At 44.3% G+C, this 22,915-nt stretch overlaps 1 protein-coding gene across 4 annotated transcripts in view; it reads left to right on the plus strand.

Annotated features, from left to right (window-relative positions):
- BLTP3A (bridge-like lipid transfer protein family member 3A) overlaps window positions 1-22,915 on the plus strand; it is a 636,759-nt gene that overhangs the window by 449,242 nt on the left and 164,602 nt on the right. The gene's annotated exons all lie outside the window — the stretch shown is intronic.

Raw genomic sequence — 22,915 nt, forward strand, 5'->3', positions numbered from 1 at the left:
AATTAATATATACTTTTGTGTTAAGCAGGGAACATGCTAATTTATTCAGGGAAGAACTATAAGGTAATGTGATCCTTATGAGGCAGTACAGTATGTTTCAGTCACTAAGTGTGGATTATAATATTCCCATTCTGAAGGGATGCTTGGGAAGCTAGGCCTGTAAATTAACACGATGTGAACGTAATTTGACACTGAAAAGGGACTTCTATTAAGTGGAAAGTACGTGTGGTGTAAGGAACCTAGATTAAAGTGATGCATTTAATATTCATATTAAACAGCAAAACACTAACGATATAGGTATGGTTCCATGATAATTGGCAGCGACACCTGGACATTGATTCTACCAGAAGATTGGACTCTATTTTTCATATTAGCTTTTTCCCTACCAAGTTGGATGTGTGCCATAAGCAGCCAACCTGTGACATGCATGCACCTTGCCATATAAAGAGCAATAGTTTAGAGTGTCTTTGTTATTTTCTTATTCAAACAGGAGAGTATGCTTGATAATGTGTATGCATATTAAGCGTACAAATTACGCATACATGATTGAACTGTCTAAGAAATTTAGTTTTGCCTTGTATTTTGTCAATTGAGCAAATAACTCTGAAGTGCATTACTCAATGGACTTTGAAGGTTGAATGTGGCACATATTGTGTGTGTACTTGTTTTTTGTGAATAGGCCTGTATGATGCCAAAGTACCTATAGTTGAAGCCCAAAGCATTACAACAGTTGGTTTAAACATGCAACTGTTTAGTGTGGTTGCAGTAGTAGGAGCTATTTTATTTATACGTGTTTTCCAAGGACATTGTATGGATTAAACATGTTTGCTTACTTGCAAGATATTAATAGCTGCAATTTTGGAAGCTGGTCAATTGAATCAATCTTTCATGTGCATACATTTTCTGAAAAGGTGTGTTTTCCAGTGTGATTTATTCCTCCATCTAGTGGTTGCATCCGGAATTGTCTCCTCTTTTTTATTCGCTCTGGCGTCATCGACACATTGGTGGCTTGTACATCCCTCTGTTAGGTCAGAGGCACAACCCCCCAAGTCCTTGCGTGTGATCGTCCTCTACCGGTGGCTCTTTTATGCTGTTGGGTTCGGAAGCAAGAGAACGCTCTCATGAGAGTATACCAAGTACATTTAAAAAGAGGGCAGTGAAACAATAAAATAGTGGGGGTTTTCAACTCGAAAGTAATATAGATTGTCTGGGGACTAAAAAAAAAAGATCCGAAGAATACTGAGGGAAACCATTGAAAAGCAAGTATGTCATTATAACTTTGACCACAGGTTCATAGAAAGCACCCTTGGGGTGTTTGTTGTCCTTAGATGTTGACAATACCCCTTTAGATTCTGCCCAAACTGCTACCACAAACTTGTCCGAAAGGACAAGTAAAAAGTGTGCTATTCTTGCTTTCCCAAGGATTTCACTTACGAGGTTGCAAAGCCTGCAAAGTATTCTCCCAGAGAACCTTTCAGGTAAGGGAGAAGCAGAGGTGACCGACTACTCCATGATGTAGTCACAGACCAAGCAGGACTCCCTCAAGCAGCTTGGATGGTCATCCGTCGAGGAGATGCCCAAGGATGCCATACGAGCACAGGACTAGGGTTCTGACATCAAAGGGGCATATGTCAACCTCAAGAGCAATGAAACACCGGAAAAGAGTCAATAGACACTAAACATTTCAAGAGACGAACTCCAGAAGGGGCCATAGTTAGAACAGCTATGGAGCCCGAGACATTTGGATTGGTAGTCAATAAATGCACCCATGATATTGAAACAACCGGCATCCGATAGGGAAACACATGTCCAAAGAGCACCACAGGTCAAAGCACAGTCACCCCTTGGGTAAACCTTCTATACTTGATTCCACTCCAAAGAGGTGATAAGAGAGAGACACAAATTGAAACAACTAGGACTCTTTGACCCTGAAAAGGAAGACTCTGGGTCAGAAGGATGAAACGGAGACTCAAGCCAAAGCTACTACATGGGAAGGAGTTTGACGACTCCATAAAAAAATTAAGAACAAGAAGAAGAGCTGTTCTACAAGTAGCAGGAAATAATTTGAGCAACTAGTGTTGAAAAGCTCTTCAGAAGAGACTTGAGAAGACCTCAAAGCAGGCTCTTCAGAGGAGAGCATAGATTCATACTAATCTAGCCTTTCACCACCAGATAACATCTCTATGTATTACGCTGCCATCATAAAAAGCAGCAGACTCCTACAGAATATAACTGACGGCAGATCAGAGTCTTGCTTCCTACTAGAAACCCTGGGCCCTGCAAAGAAGAGGTGCCGCTACCAACCTATTTTGCCCAGCATCATGGATCAAAGAAGAAGCCCTGTAAAGTGGTCACACCCCGGGTGGACAATAAATACAGGCAATTTACACAGATACAGACCTGCATTATGATCAGTGCTTCAGTAGACTCCATCATAGTTTGCACAGCCTGCAAAGGAGCCAGTGAACAAGCATCCACAGGTCCTCCACTGGAGAAGGAGATCAAGAGGATTAAGACAGTGAGGAAAGAATTGAGAGATTACAATTCTCTTCTGAATAGGTATATACACCAGCACTGAGAGGGGATGGAAAAGCTAATGTAACACCTCCCTGAACAATTTAAGAAAAAGGCGAAAGCTGTCATTCAAAAAAGCAAGACAATAGTGAACATGTGAGAAATTGGTCCTTGGTGCATCATACACAACCAGCAGGCATTTGTGCATGGACACAACACTCTGAAGACATGCATGAATGAAAGCCTCTGGCTTCTATCAGAAAGTACAATCCTCCATCATTAGCATTCCATTCACTGAGGTGGCACTATTTGGAACTGCTCCAGATGAATCCCTACAGCTGATGAAAATGGACAAGGCAGGTGGGGCCCTATAAGATAGGGGCTCATTCAAGTTGGGCTTGACACCCAGCAGTAGTCTAACTGGCGTAGAGAGTTTTCAACCAGCCACACAACTAAGCCAGAGTCCATAAACAAGGTTTTCTCAGTCAACGGGAATGCCATAGTATCCACTGCTATTCCAGAGACAGTCCTTTCGGGACATAGCTGCAAGGAAAGGCCAAACCACAACACATGCAGTGCCCTCAAGGAAGTGACTGCGTAAAGGAGGCCTCTGGTATCAAACATCTGGGGGCAGTCTAGGAGGGTTCCTCCAGGAGCGAAGCAAGATCATCTCCCCAAATGGGTGCTAAACTTAATTCAGCACAATACAACATAGAACCATGGAATATCCCACTAAGCCAAATGAAAGGGCTTCCAAAGGACAATAACTGTCACCCCTGCAACAGGGGATAAAGAGTTATTGTACAAAGAAGTCTGAGGAGATTCAAAAGAAGGAAATAATCGAGGAGCTTATTCAGTATACCTCCTCATCCCCAAAAATATTTGACTTTTAGCGCAAACATAAACATCAGATTTCTAAATAAATTGATAAAAACACAAGAGTTCAGAATGACAACACTGTAGAGGGTCATACTGAGGTTGATGAAAGGAGACTACATGGTGACCATAGAGTTCAACATCGCCTATTTCGATATCCCGATGAACACAAAGCACAAAAAGTATCTCAGTTTAGTGGTCAACAACTCACATGATGCTTCAGGGTAATGCTGTTTGTGATCAAATCTGTGCCAACAGTTTTGATAAAGTGCCTTGCAGTTGTGGTGGCTCATCGGAAAAGGCACGGTATACATGTCCATTCCTACCTAAACAACTGCTTGGTAAGGACGACCTAATGACAGAAATGCAAAGAGAACATACAGGACATGAAGCACAACTTAAACAGGCTGGATTTCTCTTTAAAGATGGAGAAATCCTTCGCTGCATCCTCAAGAGATTTGCAGGTAGATTCATCAAGCTGAAATCGTCTCGCAAAGGGCCAGATTTTGAGGACCCTAAACACGGAAGTTGTCAGGAAGACTGCCGCAAAAGGTACCATCACAAGGTGAATAGTTCAAACAATCCAAACGTGTTACAAGGAAGCAGGGGTGACACCCCAAATACAAAACCAAGAGTATGCTGAACTAGAACGAAAGGAGCCACATTAGACAAATAGTGACGATGTCCACATCTGCATGGCAGCTACCTAGTCATCAGTTCACACTTTCACAAGCCACTACTGCATTACCATACAAACTAACGGAAAGGAACAGGTGGGATACAAAGTTCTAAGATATCTACTTAAAAACTCACATTCACTTCAGCCCAACATCCAAAGTGGGGTGAATACCCTTTATAATCTATGCACAGCACTTGATTACAGAAAAGATTCACACTAAAAAACAAGAAGTTTGACTTACCTGTAAGAGCAGATTTGCATATTGAAGAATTTACTTGATTCACCTGCAACCTTCTTGCTCCCCATAGAAAAGGTGAGAGTAAGCAAGAGGTCAATAAATCGTATAACAACAAAAGCTGTTAATTCCACAAACATTAGAGGTCACCAGAAGGGCAAAAAACTACCTGAAGATGGCAACCACATACGGGGACATTGGGGTGAATCTGATGCCAAAGAGGCATGGACAAATCACCAAACAGCTGATAACGCCAGAGAGAAAAGCAAGCATTTGCAGTGAAATAGGTCTCGTATTTGCGAGAGTTTGAGAGTTTGACAATGCCTTTTATTTATCCGTTTTGATAATAACACATATATAAAAGGCATTGTCATTTACAATGCAAATAGCTCAAACTCTTGTAATTGCGATACCTGTTGCATTTCAAAGAAGCGGCCGCCAGTGTCCCTGTCTGCTTGAAAGTGAAAGCACGCATGGGGCTCTGAATATTGCAGGAAAGCATGTCATGCCTGCAGTGGTTGAAACTCATTAAAGAAAATAGTGCTTACAGACTAAATAAGACGTAGTATGTAACAAACGAAGTAAAAGGGCCAGTCCTCATGGGCGGTTACAATTGAAGATGAGGCAGGACTAAGCAGGGACTAACAAGCCTATTTACAAATCATAAGCCAACATTTTGGAAGGACAATGACACAAGCTAATGACAAATATGAACGGAGAGTGGGTGGGACTTCAAGGCCATATTTGAATGCAGCATTCCTGGCAGAGCAGCGCATGTGCTGCCCAGGCTCTACCTGAAAAGAAGAGACAATTCCGGCCCAACCACTAGGTGTCATAATGATGCACAGCATGTGGATCCAGATAAGTATTCAAGCTACAAAGCAACGCCTGCAGGTAAGTTAACCTTTTTAGGTCTCGCCTACGCAGCACGCATGCACTGCATAGGAGACCTTTAACCGTCGTACAGCTCTTTTTCCAAGCACATACTCGTGCTTGTGGCGACATACACCTTGCGGGAGCATGCAGGGGCGCGCCACAAGCACGAGTATGTGCTTCGAAAAACAGCAGCCTGCGCACGTAGCACTCCCGGACTCGTAAGCTCTCTCTCCTTCTCTCTCTCCTTCTCTCTGTCTCTCTGTCTCTCCCGCATTCTGTCTCTCCCGCGCTCTCTGTCTCAAGTGAATACAAAAATCCTCACACTATCTTTCTACCAAACAAACATTGCCTTGCCCTGTGTTGCTGCAATTTTGAATTTAAAGGGACAAACCCACCCCTCCAGAAAGCAGCACATTGCTACTGTATCTACTTTCCCCCGCATCCTACCTTACACTTAGGGACTCCCGAGTAGAGAAGAACAAACAGTAGATTATTTATTGTCCCACGTGAGAGAGCTCCATGGATTGGTTATCTTTATTCGCAGAGCATGTGCACAGACATGCATGTATCTGCATAACATTATTGTAAGATATCTGAAGAATTGTAAATTACTCTAGTTCTGCCTTTGCAAAACACCTGTAAGCAACTCGGATAGTCAGAAATATCGAATACTTAAATTTTAATGATCTAATATGGACTTATTATCTAATGTACACTATACTAAAAACCATTTTCCAGGAAGTACACATTAAACCCTGCGTTTATAGTTCGTAGAAAGTGTGAATCTCACCATCAATGATTTAATAATACTTCCTCTTCATTCAAAGAATTCTACAGCATTGCAGTCAAAACTTGAAGGTAGATCTTTGTAATGCAAGGCTGTCAGGTGTGACACAGCCAGCCCTGGCTTTCTATTTAACAGCATGTTGCCTTATGGGAGTTACAGTTTCATATTAACAGTGGTTCAAGATAGTTACGAAGCCTAAACTAAAGTGTCACGCACAACAAGGTCCCCTCCCTCCCCCCAGCAGCTATGCACAAGACATATGCACATGCTCTTCTGTATTTTAGGGACACCTCTGCAATAAGTGATGAGTGTTGAGGGAGATGTGCACGAACATCAGGTCACCCTGTAGTCGCTGTATTAATTACACTGGAAGCCGTTGGATGTTAGACAATGGCTCCAAGTTTGTAAAATTAACTTCATATACCTATTGGTAAAGACAGATGGTTATTGCCAAATTCATATCCAGTACATGCTTCCATTTATTATCAGTTTTTGAGAAAATACAAAGCCAAAAATCTAGAAAGCTTACTGGGTAAATGCGCCTGCACCTGTAGACATCAGTGCATAACTTGTGAGGCACGTGTTTTGTAGGAATGTCAAAAGGGCCTACTCATTTGTCTAAAGGCACCACAAGAGTGTGACGGTTGCAGCCGGTGAACAATACTTACATAAGCACTAAGAATGCATGTTTTCATTATATGGCCAACCTATACAAATCCAACAAAAAAGGATACACTGTTCCCCAAAGGTTGGAGAGAGAGAAGAACCAAGGGAGGTGAAAGAGGGGGAGTCCCCCTTTCGGAACTAAAACCCTCACACACCCAGCAAGCTAGGTGTCATGCTTCATCATCTGGGTTTTGCTCCTAGTCAGACTGGTGCTGCAATGACTGACGAGCACCCGCGAAGGGGCTCTTTATCGGAGATCTTTTGTTCCTGCCAATGGGTGCATGTGGGTATGAGGGTATTAGGTGAAGTGTAGGCGTGGAAAGTGGTGCAATGGTGCAAATTTAAAAAAGGTTAGATAATCCACAGGGAATTTTTGATAATGTGGTTGGCTACCTTGTTAAAAACAGAACAGGAAGGCACACACACCGGTAAAAAGATGCGGTAGGGTGTGCTTCACCTAGTGGTTGACATGTTTCATGCTAAAACTAGCAATTCATCAGGACTTAGACAAACTGTCCTACACTTGTGCGGAAAGGGCAAGTATTACCTTCCTCACGCAACTGATGGCAGACCAATTGGTCCTGCCGTATGTCAGTGGAACCTAGGAAAGGGTGACAAAAGAACAGGAGTGGTTCAAAACTATAGTGCTTTTGCCCATAACCTAAATTACAATGAGCATGGTTCTTGCTCCAACTGTTATGCTGCAATTTGCATGCATTATGACTAATAAAAACTACCCTAACATGTTAAAACCAGTTTAAAAAAAACTTATACAAATGCCTTATATTTAAATTAGGAAGATTTGAATGGACTGGGCTAGTAAATGCAATGAAATGAAAAATGTACTTTGAAAAAAAGAGGAATAAATACAGTTGGAGATTATTGCAACGCTTGTACAGTATTTAGAATGTCTGACTCCCATTTTCAATCCAAGTGACCAGTTTTTCAGTTTATCCACTCAGCCTCCAAAAACATGTTATCACTTTTTCAATAACGTAGTTAAGGTTAAATAGTCTCAGTGCGATCACCCCTAAGAAATCTTAAATGTCAGACTGCTTGTTTAGGGAATGTGACTTAACAATTACACAGTGCTAGTCCAGATACTCTCCCCAACTGGCCCACTCAGCACTACTGTTCTGACACATTCACAGCCCTCAGTATGTGTAATGCTTGCCTTAGGTGGAGGGAGCGCCATGCCGCACTACATTTGAAGAACTAAAACTAGCTAAAAGCAAGCATTGGCGTAGCCAATAGGTCTCGCCTTTTGGACCTTATAAGTGTTTAGTTATCCAGCACAATATCCTTGGTGCAACAACATCAAGTGTTGCATGGCTAAACACTTATAAGGTCCCGAAGGCAAGACCTATTGGCTATGCCAATGCTTGTTGTGTTTTACTGCAGAAGCACAGTCAGTGTAATAGGTAAACTCGGTGTATACAGCCTACATTCATACATTGTTTTACAGACGAAAGGGTTGCCATTTAACCCTTTGGCAGCACCCTTAATTGGAAAAATAAAATCAATGATGCCAAGCACAGCCTGTGGGTTCTCAAAGTAAACAAGTTGTCGTGTGCTCCTAAGGTATCACTTCCCAATCCTTTGAAGTGTTGTACGAAATAAACCAAATAAGCATCTCCTAATTAGGGGATGTCCCTTACTGCAAAGCCATCTGGCGAAAACGGGCATACAATGTTCAAATCCAATGATAATACCAATCCAAAAAGGATGTAGTTTGAATAAACTTTAAAGTATGTTTTTCTTGCTTTGTTGTTGTATTCTTTCTCCAATCTGATAAACAATCGCAGGTGTGTTTTCTTTTTCCAAAAATGCTTTTTTCATTCAACATAAAACATTCCTGATGCATTTCCGGCAACTAAGTGCCCTTCTTCAGGGGACTCATCTGTGGATGAAACCAAACAAAATGCGCTAGTCATAAGCTCTACTTTTCTCATATTCACAAATGATTAGATCCATATACATAATGAAAATGTTCCTATCTTCAATGAGTAAACATGCATGTCAGTGCCTTAGGAGTTTGTGATGGTGACAGTCTCTGTAACTTAGAAAAGCGTGAGTGCGGTACAAAGCGGTGGCATAAACAAGTTCAAGCTGATGAAGATGCCATAAACAACTATAATCGTTAACAAAACAAACGTGACTGATAAAGAATGGTAACTCCATGCCAGACGATAATGTGAACCGTGCCGTGTGAAAACATGCCAAGATTGAAACGAGTTTAAACGCGGTGATAGCAACGATAAACCAAATGAATGCTCGAAATGAACACGAGGTAACTTACGACAATGATGTCGAGACTAATTTCATCTGCAATACAATAAAACGTAGGGGTTAGTGCTCACATTAACACAGTGAAAGCCAGTGAGGCCCATGCAACATGTGGATCCACTTACGTTGTCAGGCGAAAAAGCGCTTCTCCAATGGATGTCTCGTAACAAGTAGTGGACAGCGAGCAAGACGCAGGCTGTTATCGATGCGAAGCATCTGTAGAAAAGAATAGACCATCAAAAGTCTATCAAGGTTCCAAGACGGTTAGTAATATCCGCGCGTTAGCACAAAGGCTGTACTTGGATAAATCAGCGGACACGATGTCCAAGCGGTACCGGTCCGGACGTAGTGGGAAAATGGGTGTAAACAATTCCGTGTTTGCGGGGGAGGAGTTAAAGAAAGACTAAAAAGGAAATGGTCATAAGGTCACATGATGACGATGACAACGGCGGCCATCTTAGCGTGGTGAGAAGAACAAAACGTGAAAATCAAGTGCAATGCGGTTAAAAACGACGTGTCCAAAAACGTGATCTCACAAAACGAAATTGTTATTGTGCAATGTGAAGTACTTCGAACTAAGAGTGGAAAAGGACATAAATAAACAGTACTGAATCAGGGAAACTGCCTGAACTGGAGGTGAGAGTGTAAAAGGTGCCATTAACGAAATGACAAGTGTAATATGCATATTGCTATGTTGCTCATTATAATTCCTATTAAGAACAGAACATGTATTAAAAGTGTCAGTAAACATTTCTCGACATCCTAATTCTCGTAGATCATGTAGAATTATCATGTATACAAACATAAAGCCATCATTATAAAAGCCAAAAGAGCATAAATCAATTATTGTGTGCACACTATAAGTAACATAAAAATTCCAAAAGTTCTCTCTTTGTAAGAGTCTGTTGTTATTATCCACTCCTTCTTTTATTTCCACAGTTTCCAACACCAAAAACTTAAGTTGAGCGATGTTATGTCCTTTATCTACAAAATGGACTGCTAATGCCGATTTAGGTTTTTTCATGCGAATATTGCTCTTATATTCCAATATTCGGTTTCTTATTTTCCTTGTAGTTTTCCCCACATAACATAGGCCACATGGGCATTTGATCACTCTAAGTTTAATTATGGTGCCTTTCATGGGATGATTCATATTTGATCCGCGGATCACATTGTTACAATTACTGCAGTTTGGACATGGTTGCAAGCCTTTAAAGGTGGTGACCTTTTGTTTAACATCCGGTTTTGTTAGCAATTCTTTAAGATGAGGACCTCTGGTATATGCAAATATTGGTGGTTGTGAATAGAAGCCATTGAAATCTAGTTCTGCTGTCAGTATAGACCAGTGTCTCAATATGATCTTCTTGTATTGTTGCCTCATGGTGGAGTATTTTGAGATAATTACCATACGGTTCTGTGGTTGTTTGATTTGAGTTTTCAAAAGATCTTCACGGTTTTTGCTGTCGCTTCTCTCCAGAGCTCTTTGTAATATTTGATTGGGGTACCCACGTTTTTTTAATCTTTCAATCATGGTTTGAGCTTGCCTGGCACTTTCTGAAGGATCTGAAACAATTATCTTAACCCTTAAGGGCTGTGAATATGGTAAATTACATTTGAGATTGGGTCTATGAAAACTGTTAAAATGTAAGATGCTGTTTCTATCAGTATCCTTCCGAAAAATGGTAGTCTGAAAGTGATCCCCTACTCGTATCTGAACGTCTAAGAATTGGATGACTTTTTGTTGAGCTTCAAAGGGGAACTGTATACGTTTATTAATATTGTTGAGTTGTTCTAATGATACTAACAATTCTTCTCTGACTCCAGACCATATGATGACTACATCATCAATGTATCGTAGAAAAATTCTTTTGTGTGTACTCCATGGTTCTTTATTCAATATGTGACTCTCTTCGAAATGGTGCATAAAGATGTTAGCATATACTGGGGCCCATTGATGTACTGGAGAGTTGTAAAAACCATTTATTGTCCCATTTAAAGTAGCTTTGATACAATGTGAATTGTAGAAGTTCCATCATGAAAACTTGTAATTCTTTATCCATGTCTGATCTTAATAACACGTATTCAATGGCTTCAATGCCCAAATCATGGGGTATGGATGTATAGAGTGACTTAACAGCCGCTGTCCACATCCATATTTCCTTTTCTAGGTGAAATTTCAAGTGTCTGATTTTCTCAATGAAATCTGTGGTGTCACGAATGTAAGTACTGATGCTCATCACAAAAGGTTGTAAGTGTCTATCTAAACATTTGCCAATCGGTTTGTGTATACTTCCACGGGTGGAAACTATGGATCTAAAAGGTGGTTGATGCAAGTTCCTATGTACTTTGGGTAACATGTACAATGTTGGTGATCTAGGATTGGTTTGGATCAAGAATTTCTTGACTCTTTCAGTGATCACACCATTTTCCACTGCTTTTGAAATTATATTTTTGAGTTCCGCTTCAAATTGGTTTGTAGGATTGTATTCTAATGCCATATAGGTATTGGCGTCATGTACATGTTTGTCAACTTGTTCTTTGTAGAACTGACTGTCCATTATCACAAGGGCGCTGCCCTTATCTGCATTTTGACAGACAATTTCTGGATTGTTGGCCAAGTTGCGTAAAATGGCTTTCTCTTTAACAGATATGTTGCAGTGTTTGGATTTATGCTGAAATTTGTTCAGTTGGCTGTTGATATCATCCAAAATTTTTGTTAATTCGTCTTCCTCCAACATGTTGTTCAGTTCTGTTTTAATTTGATTGATTTCGGTATTCAGTTCTTCCAATACATTCAATAGCTCCTCTATGAATAACAATATTACATCAAGAAAGCACTTATTCAGTATGGCATACCATTTGTCTACAAATTTGGAGTTATTTTTTCACAGTAATGGTTTTAGAGGTATCCTTAAACCATGTGGGATCCGTTGTACACAATGGTACCTAATGAGTGTGCTGGCATGCAGCCTCTGGTTTGTTTCCTTTTTCATTAAATACAATAATGGCTTTATGTTGCTTTCTTTATTCTTGCTGGATGTTATGTCTTCTTGTATTAACGCATATATTTTGATGGCATCAGTGTCTGTAAATACAAAAGTCTCTGCCCTTTGTTCCGTTAAATTTGAAATATTATCGTAAGACATGGTTATCCAAGTTTTCAATTTGTTTCAGGCGCCCTGTGTGCAATGGACGGAATGTAGTGAAAAACAAAATTCAATGATGCCACGCACGTCATATACATGATCAAATGCCCATGTGGCCTATGTTATGTGGGGAAAACTACAAGGAAAATAAGAACCTGAATATTGGAACATAAGAGCAATATTCGCATGAAAAATCCTAAATCGGCATTAGCAGTCCATTTTGTAGATAAAGGACATAACATCGCTCAACTTAAGTTTTTGGTGTTGGAAACTGTGGAAATAAAAGGAGTGGACAGCAACAGACTCTTACAAAGAGAGAACGTTTGGATCCGTTTTCTAAACACAATGCATCTTAATGGATTGAACGACAGGATGGAATTTTTATGTTACTTATAGTGTGCACACAATAATTGATTTATGCTCTTTTGGCTTGTATAATGATGACTTTGTTTGTATACATTATAATTCTACATGATCTACGAGAATTAGTTCAAAGTACTTCACACTGCACAATAACAATTTCGTTTTGGGAGATCACGTTTTTGGACACGTCGTTTTTAACCTCATTGTACTTGATTTTCACGTTTTGTTCTTCTCGCCACGCTAATGCCGTTGTCATCGTGGTCATGTGACCTTATGAACATTTCCTTTTTAGTCTTTCTTTAACTCCTCCCCCGCGAACACTGAATTTTTTACACCCGTTTTCCCACTGCGTCTGGACCGGTACCGCTTTGACATCGTGTCCGCTGATTTATCTAAGTACAGTCTTTGTGCTAACCCGCGGATATTACTAACCGTCGTGGGACCTTGATAGACTTTTGATGGTCTATGCTTTTCTACAAATGCTTCGCATCAATAACGGCCTGCGTCTTGCTCGCTGTCCACTACTTGTTACGAGACACCAATTGGAGAAGCGCTTTTTCGCCTCACCACGTAATTGGATCCATACATTGCATGGGCCTCACTGGCTTTCACTGTATTAATGTGAGCACTAACCCCTACGTTTTATTGTATTGCAGATGGATTTAGTCTTGACATCATTGTCGTAAGTTACCTTGTGTTCATTTCGAGCATTCATTTGGTTTATCGTTGCTATCACCGCGTTTAAACTCATTTCATTCTTGGCATGTGATCACACGTCACGATTCACATTATCGTCTGGCATGAAGTTACCATTCTTTATCGGTCACTTTGGTTTTGTTTACGATATAGTTGTTTATGGCGTCTTCATCAGCTTGCACTTATTTATGTCACCGCTTGGTACCGCACTCACACTTTTCGAAGTTAAAGAGACCGTCACCATCACGAACTCCTTAGGCACTGACATGCATGTTTACTCATTGAATATAGGAACATTATGTACATGGATCTAATCATTTGTGAATATGAGAAAGGTAGAGCTTATGACTAGCGCATATTGTTTTGGTTTCATCCGCAGATGAGTTCCCTGAAGAAGGGCACTTAGTTGCCCGAAATGCATCGGGAATGTTTTATGTTGAATGAAAAAAGCATTTTTGAAAAAGAAAACACATCTGAGATTGTTTATCAGATTGGAGAAAGAATAGAACAAAGCATGAAAAACATACTTTAATAAAGTTTATTTAAGCGACATCCTTTTTGGATCGGTACAATCATTGGATTTGAACATTGTATGCCCGTTTTAGCACCCTTAATTGGCACATCCATCCATCAGCAGCAGAACAAGAGAAAGCCGCCGAGGCCTGTGACATTTACTGTCACAATTAGTATACCCCACAAAGTGCTAGAAAACAGGGATCAGCAGCAGCATCCCAGCTGTTGCTTAACTGGCAGCAATACTTTGTTGCCCTGCTGCCTGTCAGTCTACTGCCGTGCACATTGCCCTCACAGCACTTTGGTGCTTCCCGTTGAGACCAGTGGCTTGTAGGCTCGCACCTGCACTGGCCATAGATATGTAGACCTGTGGCTTCTCACCTCTCTACCCTAGCCCCCTTTTTTTTTTTAGGTTTCGCCTGGGGCACGGAGCTCCTAGCTCCGCCCCCAGAAGAAATCTTTAGTTTTGCAGTATGGGAGACTTGAATCCGCCCTCTGGTCCATTGGCTAGCTCCATAAATGGAGGCTAGCCATTGGAACAGAGATCTGTCCGTCCTTTACGGACCAGATTCGGGGGCGTTCCCGCGATTTTTTTCCCTGGGCGTTCCCTCTGTGTAGTCATGCGGCGGTGGGCGGAGTTGTTTTTTTTTTTTTTTTGTCTCGGCATCCAGCTCATTCCGCGGCCGACCGCCGCCGCCGGAGGAAGTCCAGATCCAGGTGAGTGCTTTTGATTCCACCCCCCCTCCCGCTGTCCGTGTGCCCCTTCCCGCCCCCCCCCCCCTCCCGCTGTCCATTTGCCCGTTACCCCCACCCCCCCCTCTGTCCGTCCGTAAATGCTTGTTTTGCTGTTGGTGACAGCGTGCTGCTCTGCCCTTCAGATCCAAGCCCACACACTGGTCTGGATCGTGTGCTGACGAGCCCAGGCTGGTTTTTTATGTGCGCTCAACTTACAGACTGAACATGAGTAAAAAAGCGAAAGAGACAGTGAGCGAATGTGTGAACAAACGGTGAGTGCAACCGTGGGAAGCTGAGTGGGTGAATGAGTGGGCATTCATCTATAAATGTATATACCATTCACGATGTTGGGATACCATGATGCAAAGCCCGGTTCCACTCGCCCCCTTCGGCACATCTCACCCGCAGCGAGGTAAGTAAACATGGCCTGCTCCCTGCAGGAGCGCTGCGAAGAAACTGGCTAACGAGCTATCGCGCATGCGCAGAGCGGGAGTCACGCCGCTCGCAAGGCGCGCAGAAACCGCTCGTGACCAAAGCCCACGTGTGATCTCATCTGCTTGCTAAATCGGTTAGTCTACGCCACACCTCTTATGCTGGGAGTGAGACCTTTGAACATGGGGTAGAAAACCCACTCACATATTCATTCATAAATGTGAACATTGAGCCTTAAGAATGCGTATTAGTTTACAAGTTATGTGGGAAGAGTTTGCACAACTTTGTTATCCGTGCCCTAAACGTGTACAGTGGAAATGAATGTAATTGGTTGTCAGGAGTCCTACCTTGTATTGCACACAATTTGTATTGTTCAAAATCCAGTCATATGTTCAAATTAAGCAATTTAACCAGCAGCTACCATCGCCTCTAGTTCCATAAGACAGATAATAAACACGGTGATGCCTTAAAGGGGCGCCGGAAGATGCTCTGTCCCTTTTAACCTGGGCTTCCACGAACGAACATGGACCTCAAAGCCATGGGAGACTGTCGCATCATTCGAAGCGCGTAAACACCGCACGGCCAACTTGGTATTTCATTCTTGGGAGGTCGCTAAATTGGGCACCGTTACATTATGGAACTCGGCACTTGATAAGTACACCGCTTAGAAACGGAAAATGCCATGTTAAGTTATTTATAACTGTTGGCCATTATATATGTTAACACCAGATTTTGCTACCAAAAATATAGAGATTTATGCGCACCAGACCCTGCTACAAACACCTGTTATTTATGGAGTGCTGTTAGTGACAATCAAACTCAAGGAAAACAAATCATGTTAATTGTCCCAACAAAATCAAATTCATTTTGTCAATCAGACCACAGTATTTCCTTTTGATGGTTGAATAAAACTGTGCTATTTATTTGCATACCCCATGCAGTTGGCTTAATTCGCAAACTAATGTTAACGCAATTCAGTAGTCCGGGACTTTAGCAAAATTATAGGAACAGTAGCCAGTCAAAAATGTGACAGACGTCACCTGTTCGAATATCTGAAAGGCAGGGCTGTCATCCGCTGTTTAGAGGTGTGTACATTAAGAACCAAAACGGGATAATATCTGGCAATTATAGCTCTCAGAAGCCAGAGAACTGCATGATTTAATGCCACATGCAAAGCAGGTGTTAGTGTTAGTAGGTATTGAAATGAAAAACCTGCAGGTTTCGATGCTTCTTTATTAGACAGAATGAAAATAGCGTGAAAACGAAGCACTACGCGCACACCTCTTTAATGCAGCGCTTGAAGACTGGCACTGCAGCCGGACCCCTCGAGCGCCCCACCGGCTCAGCGGATGTGCGTATCCAACGCCGGGCACGTACCGCACACAATAACGCCCCCTCGTCCCTTAGTGGGGGCCGGAAACACACAAAAAAGGCTTGAACGTTAAGAGATCTTACACAAGCCCAGGGGCAGGAAACAGGACACTGGGCATCTGCCCCATTGTCCCTTCTTTCGTCCTGTGTGTACCCTCCTTCAGTTCCCCTCCCACCGTGCCCCGTGGCTCTCACCTGTCAGCATCAGCAAGCACCCCGTGAGGGAGAGGAGAGGCAGCATGGACCCTGCTGCAGCCATCCGTGCTGCTGCTGCGGATGTCACCGAGCAGCACAGCCCTAGCCCCCGAGCCCCACCACCGTTAGAACGAGCACGCACTGGCCGGCACCGCTCCGGGGTCAGTGGGGGCGCCCCAGGGAGTGCTGCACCATGCTTCCCTTGGAGAGGTCCTGGGCTTCCGGAGTGTCCCCTCGAGCGGTCCCGAGTCCCACTGGAGAGTGCGTTCAGTGCGCCTGTGGCAGTGGGGTATCTCTCCCTTCAGTGGTGTTAATTTCCAGGCGATTGCAGCCTCACCCTTCAACGATTGTGCCCCTCGAGGGTTCCTCTTTAGTGGTCCTGTGTCGTTTGTGGTGCCTCACTTGAGTGGTCCAGTATCCCTCAGGGTGTGCCCCTTAAGCGGGTCTTTATTCCAGGTGTCTACCCCTTCAGTGGTCCTGACCCTCGGTGGTTCCTTATTTCCTTATCCCTGAGTGTGTACCCCTTCTGTGGTCCTGTATCCTTCGGGGGGTCTCCCCTTGGTGGTTCCTTATTACTGGGTGTGTACCCCTTCTGTGGCCCTGTATCCTTCGGGGGACTCCCCCTAGGTGGTTCTTTATTCCTGGGGTCTACCCCTTCAGTGGTCCTGTATCCTTCGGGGGTCTCCCCCTTGGTGGTTCTTTATTCCTGGGGTCTACCCCTTCAGTGGTCCTGTATCCTTTGGCGGTTTTCCCCTCAGTGGTTCTTTATTCCTGGGGTCTACCCCTTCAGTGGTCCTGTATCCTTCGGGGGTCTCCCGCTCGGTGGTTCCTTATTCCTGGGTTTGAACAAAATCATAAGCTAATTGTGTTTACAAGGCATAAGGGCACAAGGTCATGAAGAGGGGTCGGGGCTTTGGGCTGAGATCTGACCCCCAACATCCCTCCCCTCAAAACAAAAGCTTCTGTAGCTACCACTAATGCCCTGGGGAGTATGTAAAAAAAAATACCCATGAAAGGCAGCAGCGCCCACCCTCCAGATATGAGCTGGAAACCCACATCCCACAACCCACACCTGCAGTGTGAGAGGCAGCAGTGTGTATGAGAGACAGCAGTGTGAGAGACAGCATTGTGTGTAAGAAAGACAGCAGTGTGTGAGAAACAGCAGTGTGTGTGAGAGAGACAGCATTGTGAGACAGCAGTGTGTGTGTTCTAGGGAGAGACAGCAGTGGGAGAGACAGCAGTGTGAGAGACCTTTTATTTATGTTTTGCTTTTTGAAACATAAATAAAACGTATTGTTATTTGCAATGTCAATAGCTCAAAGTCGCGTAAATATGCGACCTATTGCATTGCAAATGCAATAGGTCTCGCATTTGCGCAAGATTAAGCTATTGGCATTGTAAATGACAATGCCATTTATTTATCGGTTTTCAAAACCACACATAAATAAAAATGTTGTCATTAACAATGCTAATAGCTCAAACTTTTCCAAAGGCGAAACCATTGCATTGAAAATGCTTGTTTTTTAACTCGCTGTAAAATACCCATGCTTGTGAATCACTACAAAGTGCTAGGGCACAAGTGGTTTGTATACTTCGCACATAGTGCACTCAAATTCTGTGCTTGCGACTACCTTTATTCTGCTAAACATGGATTTTAGCATTTCTCCCCACGCCTCCTGTGCGGGTTTCGTCTTGATCACACTCCTTGGCTATAGCCATGTCTTATATTCTACTGCGTTTCTGTGCTATCTATGGTCATCTGTTTCTCAGCATTCTGACGTGTCCGTGTGCCAGTTGCTAAACACGCATTTGGTTTTGATTTCCTTCATCTGTGTTAAAATAAAGGTTCACAAAAAGAAACCTGTCAAGTGCAAAACACAGTGTTCCAGACGGACTAAGGATTTTGCGATCCCAAACCTTGCAATTCACAATACCGAGTGGTCGCTCCCCTGTCTGCTTGCTGAAAGGCGGTATCGTATTGTGAAGCTGCTCTTTTACGAAGTGTTGTTTATTTATTTCAACAGCGCCAGGATTCATTAGCGTTTTCATCGCTTGGTCACTGCTTTACTGGCTGCTTGCTCTGATATTTACCTGCGCATTGTGATATTTACCTCTTGTGATATCCCCCGGCGCCCTGCTCTGCCCTCCCCTCCATTTTGATTTTGTTGTTGTTGTTCCCTTGAGTCCGCCACGCCTCCCAGCTGAGCCGCCCTCGCCCCTCCCCCTCCACTCTCCATATATGACAGTAGTTCCCGCGCGCAGCGTTTACGCGCAGCGACCGCGCCCAAGCCGCGCCGAAGGTGCGCCAAAGGTAAGCCCGTCTGCGCCCGTCCGCGCCTGGACCGCGCCCAGTGCCATACCCCCTGGCTCTCGCTTTGCCCAGCCCTCCCGCATTACCTACGATGCCACCACCCTCCTAGCCCTCAACCCCGGCCGCTCCTCCAACTGCGTCCAAGCCGCTCCTGGACACACCCATGGACCTTTCTCATGCTACTCCTGCAAATTCATCGGTACCGTCACCATCTCCGCTATGCTCACACCTCAGATTCCCGACCCTAACCGCCTACAATGCATCCTTCTCAACACCCGATCGGTCCACAGGCACGCCATTGACCTATGGAATCTACTAGACACCATCTCTCCAGACGTCGCCTTCCTAACAGAAACATGGATGAACGCTTCCTCCGCCCCAGACATCACCATTGCCATCCCTGAAGACTATAAGATCACACGTAAGGACCGTAACGACCACACAGGAGGAGGAATCGCTATCGTCCATAAAAATCAATCCACATCTCAACCAGCTCAGACGTCAATCTCGCCAACTCTGAACACCTTCACTTCCAGATCCACATCGACCCCAAGACCACACTCAGAGGCACCCTCCTATACAGACCACCAGGACCCCGCGCACAATTCAGTGAAGACATCACGGACTTCATCACTCCACACGCGCTCCCCTCCGAGGAGTACATCCTTCTGGGACACCTCAACTTTCACCTTGAAAAGAACAACGACCGCAACACCACCACCCTCTTGGACAACCTCGCCAACCTCGGACTTAAACAACTGGTCACTTCCCCCACCCACATCGCAGGTCATACTCTCGACCCTATCTTCACCTCCAGCAAACACGTCTCCTTCAGCCACACTACGGCTCTCCTTTGGACTGACCACAGCTGCGTTCACTTTACCTACAACAAGCCTAAACTCATCAACCACCCCCAACCAACTCTGCAAAGAAACTGGAACAAAATCACCATCGACCAGATCTCCTCATCGCTCCTTCTAAACACCCCAGCCCACTCTTCTAACCCAGACCAAGCCGCCAACAGCTTCACCCTATGGTTATCAACAGCGCCGACATCCTAGCACCACTGAAAAAACGTCAAAGCAAACCTGGCAGCAAGAAGGCCTCATGGTTCAACGATGAGCTTAAGAAGTCCAAGAAACTCTGCCGCTCCCTTGAAAAGGCCTGGAAAAAAGACCCAACCACTAGCACCAAGGACGCCTTCAAAAACGCTACCCGCATACACCACCAACTAATCCGAAAGGCCAAGAAAACAGCATTCAAGGATCGACTAGATAACAACGCCCACAACAGCAAGGAACTTTTCAACATCGTCAAGGAATTTACCAATCCCTCTGCCAACTCCAACGACATCACCCCCTCTCAAGCCCTCTGCGACTCCCTAGCTTCATTCTTCCACAACAAAATTGCAGACATCCACAACAGCTTCGACAACCAACCCGGAGACCAACCCACCCAACCATATGCTGAACATTCACCCCCCTTGAACACCCTTAACGACTGGAACCCAATCTCCACTGAGGACACCATCCGCCTGATGAACTCCATCCACTCAGGATCCCCCACAGACCCATGTCCTCACCACATCTTCAACAAAGCAGACTCCGTCATAGCACCGCACCTCCGAGACGTCATCAACTGCTCCTTCAACTCCGCCACCTTCCCGGAAAGCTGGAAACACGCTGAACTCGGCGCCCTTCTGAAAAAACCCACAGCGGACCCCACCGAACTCAAAAATTACCGCCCCATCTCGCTCCTTCCATTCCCGGCCAAAGTCATCGAGAAAGCTGTCAACAACCAGCTCGCCGCTTTCCTCGAAGCCAACAAATCCCTCGACTCCTCACAGTCCGGCTTCCGAGCCAAACACAGCACTGAGACCGCCCTCATCGCAGCAACAGACGACATTCGAACTCTACTGGACAATGGAGACACAGTCGCCCTCATCCTCCTCGACCTCTCGGCAGCCTTCGACACAGTCTGCCACAGCACCCTTTTACAACTCCTCAGAAACATCGGAATACAAGGAAAAGCACTTGAATGGATCACCTCGTTCCTCACCGGAAGAACCCAGAGAGTCCGCCTTCCGCCATTCAAGTCCGAGGCCACTGAAGTCATCTGTGGCGTTCCACAAGGATCCTCACTCAGTCCCACCCTCTTCAACGTATACATGAGCCCCCTCGCGGCCATCGCCCGCCAACACAACCTCAAAATCATCTCCTACGCCGACGACACCCAACTGATCCTTTCACTCACCAATGACCCTAGCACCGCCAAAACTAACCTACACGAAGGAATGAAAGAAGTTGCCGAATGGATGAAACACAGCCATCTGAAACTGAACTCAGATAAAACAGAAGTCCTCATCCTGGGTACATCCCCCTCTGCATGGGACGACTCTTGGTGGCCGGAAGCCCTTGGAAAAGCACCCATCCCGACAGACCACGCACGGAACCTAGGCGTTATCCTGGATTCTTCACTTTCAATGAACAGACAAGTCAGCGCCGTCTCCTCATCCTGCTTCAACATTCTTCGCATGCTCCAAAAAACATTTCGCTGGATCCCCACCGAAACCAGGAAAACAGTCACCCACGCTCTGGTCACGAGCCGACTGGACTACGGAAACACCCTCTACGCAGGTACTACCGCTAAACTCCAGAAAAAACTCCAACGAATCCAAAACGCCTCAGCCAGGATCATATTAGACATCCCGCGTAACGAACACATCTCTGGTCACCTGAAAAACCTCCACTGGCTACCCGTCAATAAGAGGATCACTTTCCGACTCCTAACCCACGCACACAAAGCACTCTACGAAATCGGACCAGAATGCTTCAACTCACGACTGTCCTTCTACACCCCCTCCCGCCAACTACGATCTTCCAGCCAAGCCCTCGCCACTGTACCTCGCATCAGCAAGACCACCATGGGAGGTAGATCCTTCTCATACCTGGCAGCTAAAACATGGAACTCACTTCCCACTTACCTTCGCCTCACCCAGAACCTCCTAGCATTCAGAAAGCAACTTAAAACGTGGATATTTGACAAAAAATCCTCCTCCCCTCCCTAAGCGCCTTGAGACCCTCTGGGTATGTAGTGCGCTATATAAATTTTATGACTTGACTTGACTTGACTTTGCAACCCCAGAATTCCCTTTTGTAATGTAAAAAACACATTTTTCGAGTTGGAAACTTTTTTCCAACCCGTAAAATGGGGTTTACGACTCGTACAGAATCCCAGTTCGGAAGGGGCATAAAAGGGAAGTTCCTTCATAGTTGTGAATCGGTATGCTCGGTTATAATGGTTACACTCGGAATTAATGGTTTGGAACCGCGATCCAGGTCGTAAATCATTGTGCAGTTAGCGAAACCTCAAAGGATAAGATAACCGATTTGCAATAGGGAAGGGGTCTCTTTGGGAACTGTGGTGGCAACCTGAAGGGGTTAGCCAGTGGTGTGGACCACCGCCTTCTTCCTTCTGATATTTTATCAAATGGAAAACATTTACTATGTTTGTTTACTGCAAGTTTCTTTATGGAACTGGGTCTGCTTTGAGACAAAGTTTTCTATTTGGAAATGCAAAAAGAGGGTTGGTGGTCTGTTGTCCTTTGCAGGCCACTGTGCCTTTATTTGTAGGCAGGGGATTGCTAATTGCAACCTGCCTAATTAATATTCATTAGGCCGGTCATACTGTGACTGCCTGCGAATGTTGGTGTTGCAAATCAACCTAATAGTGCATAGAGCAGGTCACAAAATTAGATACTGGTCGCACAAAATCGATGCACAATATGCAAGCACTTTTTGCGACAACTGTATTACTAGATCTGGCCTACTCCTCTTTTTTAGGCTCCAAGGCCCGGTTACATCTCTGTAAAGCCTCCATTAGCTAGCTGACTTAAGTTGGATATACCACTCCATGAGACCACCACATTGTAATATCCATCATTCAATTCACGTATGAGCAGCAGAGGCATAGAAACACAAGAGCACCTATTGCTTATTCTCCCTTTAACCTTTATTGGCGTATTGACATTTTCAAGGGAATGGCTGGTGAGGGGGGAGGGGACATTTTGTTGCATTTCTGCAAACAACTTCATTGTAAAGAGCTTGTAACTACTTTTCACTCTTCAGCTCGTAGCTGATAATCTCCGCCCATACCTTTCTCTTGTTCATGGTTGGTGACCCCTTTGCCACTGTTCACCACTTCCCTTTTTGTGGCCTAAGGTTGATGACCATCT

This window comes from Lissotriton vulgaris, chromosome 5, assembly GCF_964263255.1.
Source record: "Lissotriton vulgaris chromosome 5, aLisVul1.2, whole genome shotgun sequence".
NCBI lineage: Eukaryota > Metazoa > Chordata > Amphibia > Caudata > Salamandridae > Lissotriton > Lissotriton vulgaris.